This window comes from Camellia sinensis, chromosome 6 (assembly GCF_055761805.1).
Source record: "Camellia sinensis isolate YWXY chromosome 6, ASM5576180v1, whole genome shotgun sequence".
NCBI classification, from domain to species: domain Eukaryota; kingdom Viridiplantae; phylum Streptophyta; class Magnoliopsida; order Ericales; family Theaceae; genus Camellia; species Camellia sinensis.
The window spans coordinates 5,101,764-5,109,794 of record NC_138966.1 but is presented as its reverse complement, the minus strand read 5'-3'; the positions used below and the strand labels follow the sequence as shown (position 1 = coordinate 5,109,794).

The 8,031-nt window shown below is 37.4% G+C and overlaps 1 long non-coding RNA gene across 1 annotated transcript; it reads left to right on the top strand.

Moving 5' to 3' along the window:
- Window positions 1-512: 512 nt before the first annotated feature.
- On the top strand, window positions 513-7,282 carry LOC145792225 (uncharacterized). Its single transcript, XR_014331616.1, has 3 exons — window positions 513-575; window positions 6,212-6,269; window positions 7,037-7,282. It is a non-coding gene; the product is annotated as an uncharacterized LOC145792225 (long non-coding RNA).
- The last annotated feature ends 749 nt before the right edge of the window (window positions 7,283-8,031 follow it).

Genomic DNA, 8,031 nt, shown 5'->3' with positions numbered 1-8,031 from the left:
TTAGTGTCATTAGAACCGGTTACGAGTCTAGTTTCGTACATTTTTGGCCTTGCATTGATTGCTCGTGTATATTAAGAGAACCGTCAATTTCTTTAAAGTGCTGTAAAAAACAACCTATTTGGATATAATAAATTGTAGATAATTATTTTGATAAGCAAATCAAGTGAAACCATTTGGGTTTGAAACTTAGGATACATTAGATCATATCTGGAGGTTATTGGAATTTTTTGAATAGCGTGGAGTGGGTTTTTGTAATTTTCAAAGTTAGCGAATAGGTTGGGAAGGCTTGTTTGAAATTCTGTTTTATCTTAAAGTCACAATTAATTAAGTTTTGACCGGAACCCATGTCTTGGGTGATTTTAAACGTTGAAGAACATGAAATTAGCTAATATTTAAGAGTAACGGTGAGTTGGGTTGAGCCGTGTTAGTGCGCTTTAGTTGAGGTTACTTAGTTCCTATTTTGTAGTATTTTAAATTAGTTGTGACGTGTAGTTTTTTTTTTATATACTTCATTCAGGGCACTAGTTGGACTTTTACACTCTATTCGATTCAAGGATTATATCATTTCGTTTCAGGTGAGTAGTTTCATGCTACGTATTTGTATAAATGTTCCCTTACCCTGAACTGTTGGAAAAATTAAATTGTTGTTTCATGATTAAACTGTTTTGATAAATTATTATATTATCAATTGAATCAAATTATTTCTAAAACACGTGTGAACTTAGCATACTGTAAACTATTTGTTTTGGTCTCATGTTTATAATGATGAACCACCATGTTTTGCGAAAACTGATGTGTATTGATTATTGGGACCATGTGTGTATTTAGTCCAGGGAAATTATTCCACTGTGTGTGGTGACTCTGGCCACTAGGGAACAGATCCGGGTTGGGCCGTGATGACTCTAGTGCTCAACGATTGTAAGGAACAGACCTTTAAAAACAACTAGGTGACCTTCAATCGGATCGTCTTTGAGAAAAGGCCCAGGTGCCACCCTGAGGATGACTCTTAGTTCGGTATTGGATCCAACGGGGCTTATAGCCTGAGAAATGTGTGGCAGATTATTTGTTTTTATTGGCACCCAGAAAAGTATTGGTGTTCATGTTATAATCTGTTTTAAGTGAAAAATGTCGTTTATCATGTTCTTGCGAGACATGAGTATTTTAAGTGTTGAACTGTGGAACCTTCTTTTTGAAACAGATTGTATTTACCAAACTGTATGTCAATCTAGTTTCTGTGATATATATCTTATTTTGGAATTGAACCCTGTTTTCAAAACTGTATTTACTATCCATGTTGCTACTCACTGAGTTATCAGCTGACTTAGTTGTTTACCATTTCCAGGTGTTAGATGGACTTAGAGTGGACTCATGGCGTAACGGGGACTCAATTGCATGGACCTCTAGGGCATTTATTTAATTTTCTTTTAGGTTGCTTTGTCGAGTTTTGTGCATACTTTGTGATTGGGTTTTATTTAGAATTATTTTATTTTGTGGGTTGTTTATATCCCATAAGTTTGGATGGCTTTTGATTACGGTTGATTTTGCCGTTTATAATTGTGGCATGTCTGGATTGAGTTTTGGTTATTTATTATTGGACTATTGTTCAGTTGTTCAATGTGATTGGATTCGTGTTTAGGCTTACGTGTGCCTTGGGCTAAGTCCCTGTGGGCCACGGCCGGTCATGCCCGGATTTGGGGTGTGACAATTGTGGTATCAGAGCCAGGTTTATCGAGTTACATATCTTGCATTTCATCATTTAGACGAGGTCCGAGTCCCTATAGTCCTTAGTAGTGTTTGGTTAAGTTAGTTTTGTTTAAACTTGTGTTGAATCTTTCTTGATTTAATTTTGGAGGTTAAGAGTTAGTACCTAGATATCTATTTGGATTGCCTTTTCCTTGTGGTCGTTTAGATGTTTGTATTACCATGTGTACTCCATTAGGAGAAATAGTAGTGTTAGGAGATGTATGTAGATCTTGTGAGGTAAACTTGGATGGTAGGATTGTTCTGGTGGATTTGATTTCCTTAGAGGTGAAGGATTTTGATGTGATTTTGAGTATGGATTTGTTGATGAAGCATCACGCCTCTGTTGATTGGTTTAGAAAGAGGTTAGTTTTTGCTATGCCAAGGCAACTTGAGTTTTTCTTTCAGGGGGATAGGAAAGGGTCTTTTATCTATTTTACTTCTTTCCTTTAGGCTAATCGAATGTTAAGTAAACGGTGTCATGATTATTTAGCTTGTGTGGTGAGTATCGAACAACCAGAGTAGAAGTTAGAGGAGTTGCCTGTAGTAAGTGATGTGTTGATGTTTTTCTAAAGGATCTACCTAGACTTCCTCTAGATCGTGAGGTAGTATTTTCCATTAACTTGGTCCCTGACACGACACTTATTTCTAAAGTGCCCTATAGAATGGCGCCGTTGGAGTTGAAGGAGTTACAAACTCAGTTATAGGAGTTGTTAGACAAAGGTTTTATTAGGCCTAGTGTTTCACCTTGGAGAGCACTTGTGTTGTTTGTGAAGAAGAATGATGGGTCTATGAGATTGTGTATTGATTATAGAGAACTGAACAAAGTCACAGTGAAGAATAGGTATCCTTTGCCACGCATTGATGATCTGTTGGATCGATTTCAGGGAGCTTAGGTATTCTCTAAGATTAACTTGAGGTTAGGCTATCACTAGTTGAAAGTAAGGGATGAAGATATTCCCAAGACCGCTTTTAGAACCCATTATAGGCATTTTGAGTTCCTAGTGATACCTTTTGGTCTCACAAATGCACCCGTCACATTCATGGATTTGATGAACAGAGCATTTAAACCGCAACTGGATAAATTTTTGGTGGTGTTTATTGATGATATCCTAATTTATTCGAGGAGTAAAGCAGTGCGTGAGCAATACTTGAGGGTAGTATTTTAGATCCTTAGAGAGAAGAGACTGTATGCAAAATTTAAGAAGTGTGAATTCTAGTTGAGCAGTGTATTCTTTTTGGGTCATGTGGGAGTAAAGATGGGGTATTTGTGGATAGCACAAAGGTAGTAGCAATTGTTGATTGGCCACGACCTACTTCGGTGATGGAGGTACATAGCTTCTAGGGCTTGCTGGTTATTATAGATGGTTTGTGGAAGGATTCTCACGTATTGCTTTGCCACTTACCAATCTCACTAGGAAAGGGGTCAAGTTTTAGTGGAATGATGATTGTGAGTGTAGCTTCCAAGAGTTTAATCAGAGGTTGACATCAGCTCCAATCCTTGCCTTATCTACTGATGGCGGTGGTTTTGTGATTTATAGCGATGCTTCACGATAGGGTTTAGGATGTGTGCCCATGCAGCATAGGAAGAAGATTACTTATACATCACAACAGTTGAAAGTACATGAGAGAAATTATCCTATGCACGACTTGGAGTTAGCAATAGTGATTTTCGCTCTTAAGAGCTGGCGACATTATTTGTATGGAGAGTCGTATGAGATTTACACTGATCATAAGAGTTTGAAGTATATTTTCACACAGAAGGAACTAAATTTGAGGCAAAAAAAAAAAAAAAAAAAGATGGCTTGAGTTGCTAAAAGATACGATGTGAATATTTTGTATCATCCAGGAAAGCCAAATGTGGTGGTAGATTCCTTGAGTAGGAAAGTAGCAGTTGGAGATGTAGCTGCTTTGTCTATTGAAAGTTGTTTGGTGGAAGACATTAGACGTTTGAGGCTTGAGGTTGTTATGCCTGGTGATAGGGCTTATTATAGTCAATTGATAGTTCAACTGACCTTGAGAGAACGGATTCGTTTAGCTCAAGAGATTGACCCCCAGTGTGAGCGTATTAAAGGAGAGATGGTAGAGGGTAAGCATGTAGACTTTGTGGTTAGTGATGGTGGGCTGCTTAGATTTTGTGGCCGAATTTTTGTTCCTGTTGGTGGTGATTTGAGGAAGGAGATTATGACGGAGGCACATAGTTCTAGTTATAGTTATAGCATTCATCCTGGAAGTACTAAGATGTATCGGGATCTTTATGAACATTTTTGGTGGAATGGTATAAAGGGAGATATTGCAGAATTTGTGGCTCAGTGTTTGGTGTGTCAACAGGTTAAAGTAGAACATCAGAAACCTGCGGGGAAACTACAACCCTTACCTATACCGGAGTGGAAGTGGGATCATGTTACCATGGACTTCGTGTGTGGATTACCTCGTACTAGTAGTAATCACGATGCAGTTTGGGTAGTTGTTGATAGATTAACCAAGTCAGCACATTTTATTGCAGTACAGATGACCTATTCTCTAGCTCGATTTGCACAGTTGTATGTGAAGGAGATTCTTAGATTGCATGGTGCACCAGTGTCAATAGTGTCAGATCGGGACCCTCGTTTTGTGTCTAAGTTTTGGGGTGCGTTACAATCAGCTATGGGTACTCAGTTAAATTTTAGTTCAGCTTATCACCCTCAGACAGATGGCAATCAGAGAGAACTATTCAAACCCTTGAGGATATGTTGAGGGCTTGTGCCTTGGAGTGGAGAGGTAATTGGGATGATTATTTGCCACTCATGGAGTTTGCCTATAATAATAGTTATCATTCTAGTTTGGGAGTAGCTCCTTATGAGGCTTTGTATGGGAGGAAGTGTAGGTCTCCTTTGTGTTGGTATGAGGTTGGTGAAAGGCAAATGTTGGGACCTGATTTGGTGGAGGATGCTACACAGAAAATTATCACCATCAGAGAGAGATTATTGACTGCCCAGAGTAGACAAAAAAGTTATGCTGACCATCGTAGGAGAGACTTAGAGTTTCATGAGGGGGATATGGTATTCTTGAAAGTATCACCATGGAAAGGAGTGATCAGGTTTGGAAAGAAAGGAAAGTTGAGTCCTAGATACATTGGTCCATTTGAGGTATTGGAGAAAGTTGGTGAGGTTGCGTACCGTGTTGCTCTACCCCCTAGGTTGGCAAGAGTGCATAATGTGTTTCACGTGTCTATGCTGAGGAAATATGTGCACAGTCCGTCGCATGTGATAGATTATGAGCCGCTTCAGATTAGAGAGGATTTTTCATATGAGGAGATACCTGTTCAGATTTTGGATTCGAAAGAGAAAAGGTTGCGTACAAAGGTCATTAAATTGGTTAAGGTATTGTGGCGTAATCATCTAGTTGAAGAGGCGACTTGGGAGCGCGAGGACGAGATGAGCGAGAAGTACCCACATCTATTCACATGATTTACTCAGGTTAGTTTCGAGGACGAAACTTTTCTTTTAGTGGGGGAGAATGTGAAGACCCAAATATAAAAAAATTAAGTAAATAATTAAATAATAATAATAATAATATTACAATCTCAAATATTTTGATGGTGAATTCTAAAGTGCAAATTAAATATTTGGAGGGTCTTTTAATTAATTTTAAAACCTAAAATAAATTTATAGTGAAAGTCTTCAATTTAAAGGCAAGATTTATTATTTAAATAAATAAATAAATAAAATAAAATTAAGTGTCAAATTAGTAAGCATATTTTGATTTAATAGTAGTTGTATTTTATTTAAATTAATGGAGAGATAAAATAAAATAAAATAAAACAAAGGACATTTTTGTCTAGAGTCATTTATGTTATGTATAACAAAGAAAAGAAAAGAAAAACCCTAGGTTCCTAATACATTCTATAGTAGCAGCCACAACAGCCACGGGGAGGAAGAAGTTTGAGAGAAAAGTAAATCCAAAAATTATCAAATTAGTGTCATTAGAACCGGTTACGAGTCTAGTTTCGTACATTTTTGGCCTTGCATTGATTGCTCGTGTATATTAAGAGAACCGTCAATTTCTTTAAAGTGCTGCAGAAAATAACCTGTTTGGATATAATAAATTGTAGATAATTATTTTGATAAGCAAATCAAGTGAAACCATTTGGGTTTGAAACTTAGGATACATTAGATCATATCTGGAGGTTATTGGAATTTTTTGAATAGCGTGGTGTGGGTTTTTGTAATTTTCAAAGTTAGCGAATAGGTTGGGAAGGCTTGTTTGAAATTCTGTTTTATCTTAAAGTCACAATTAATTAAGTTTTGACCGGAACCCATGTCTTGGGTGATTTTAAACGTTGAAGAACATGAACTTAGCTAATATTTAAGAGTAACGGTGAGTTGGGTTGAGCCGTGTTAGTGCGCTTTAGTTGAGGTTACTTAGTTCCTATTTTGTAGTATTTTAAATTAGTTATGACGTGTAGTTTTTTTTTATATACTTCGTTCAGGGCACTAGTTGGACTTTTACACTCTATTCGATTCAAGGATTATATCATTTCGTTTCAGGTGAGTAGTTTCATGCTACGTATTTTTATAAATGTTCCCTTACCCTGAACTGTTGGAAAAATTAAATTGTTGTTTCATGATTAAACTGTTTTGATAAATTATTATATTATCAATTGAATCAAATTATTTCTAAAACACGTGTGAACTTAGCATACTGTAAACTATTTGTTTTGGTCTCATGTTTATAATGATGAACCACCATGTTTTGCGAAAACTGATGTGTATTGATTATTGGGACCATGTGTGTATTTAGTCCAGGGAAATTATTCCACTGTGTGTGGTGACTCTGGCCACTAGGGAACAGATCCGGGTTGGGCCGTGATGACTCTAGTGCTCAACGATTGTAAGGAACAGACCTTTAAAAACAACTAGGTGACCTTCAATCGGATCGTCTTTGAGAAAAGGCCCAGGTGCCACCCTGAGGATGACTCTTAGTTCGGTATTGGATCCAACGGGGCTTATAGCCTGAGAAATGTGTGGCAGATTATTTGTTTTTATTGGCACCCAGAAAAGTATTGGTGTTCATGTTATAATCTGTTTTAAGTGAAAAATGTCGTTTATCATGTTCTTGCGAGACATGAGTATTTTAAGTGTTGAACTGTGGAACCTTCTTTTTGAAACAGATTGTATTTACCAAACTGTATGCCAATCTAGTTTCTGTGATATATATCTTATTTTGGAATTGAACCCTGTTTTCAAAACTGTATTTACTATCCATGTTGCTACTCACTGAGTTATCAGCTGACTTAGTTGTTTACCATTTCCAGGTGTTAGATGGACTTAGAGTGGACTCATGGCGTAGCGGGGACTCAATTGCATGGACCTCTAGGGCATTTATTTAATTTTCTTTTAGGTTGCTTTGTCGAGTTTTGTGCATACTTTGTGATTGGGTTTTATTTAGAATTATTTTATTTTGTGGGTTGTTTATATCCCATAAGTTTGGATGGCTTTTGATTACGGTTGATTTTGCCGTTTATAATTGTGGCATGTCTGGATTGAGTTTTGGTTATTTATTATTGGACTAATGTTCAGTTGTTCAATGTGATTGGATTCGTGTTTAGGCTTACGTGTGCCTTGGGCTAAGTCCCTGTGGGCCACGGCCGGTCATGCCCGGATTTGGGGTGTGACAATGTTTAAGGCATCTTAAAGAGGATATTGATGTAGAACCACACCGAGTCAAGATAGGGACTAAGTTATTGTTTCCCAAACGTGCAACTTAGTGTGTGTTCATCCTGTAACTGTGTAGGGTTGGCATCCAAGGACGCTCACTAGCCTATCTGTAGCCCAGAACTTTGTGAGTAACAATGTTGTAAAGATATATTCAACCATGAATATTTTCTGAATGATCAACTGTACTGCTTTCTGAAATGATATTTCTTACTGAATGAATGTTTGTCCTATTTGCGAACTGTATTCGTGGCATCCATAGTAATTTACTGTTACTGTACTGTACTGCTACTGTCACAGAGATCTCTGTCGGTTCCCACGTTGGAACCACTACTGTTTACTGATATGATGGCCATCAATTAACTGTTCGGTCTGTCAAGACCTACTATACTATTTTGCTATTGGATGTACCACTTATGACTGCTATGATCGAATAACTGATATACTGTTCAAATGACTGTTTTACATACTGAAAGGACATTCATTCCTAACCTCTTTACGCATATGTTATTCACTGGGCTTTAGCTCACTGCTCATATATATATATATATATGTAGGTGTACAGGCACCGGACCGTTGCTAAGAGCGTCAAGCT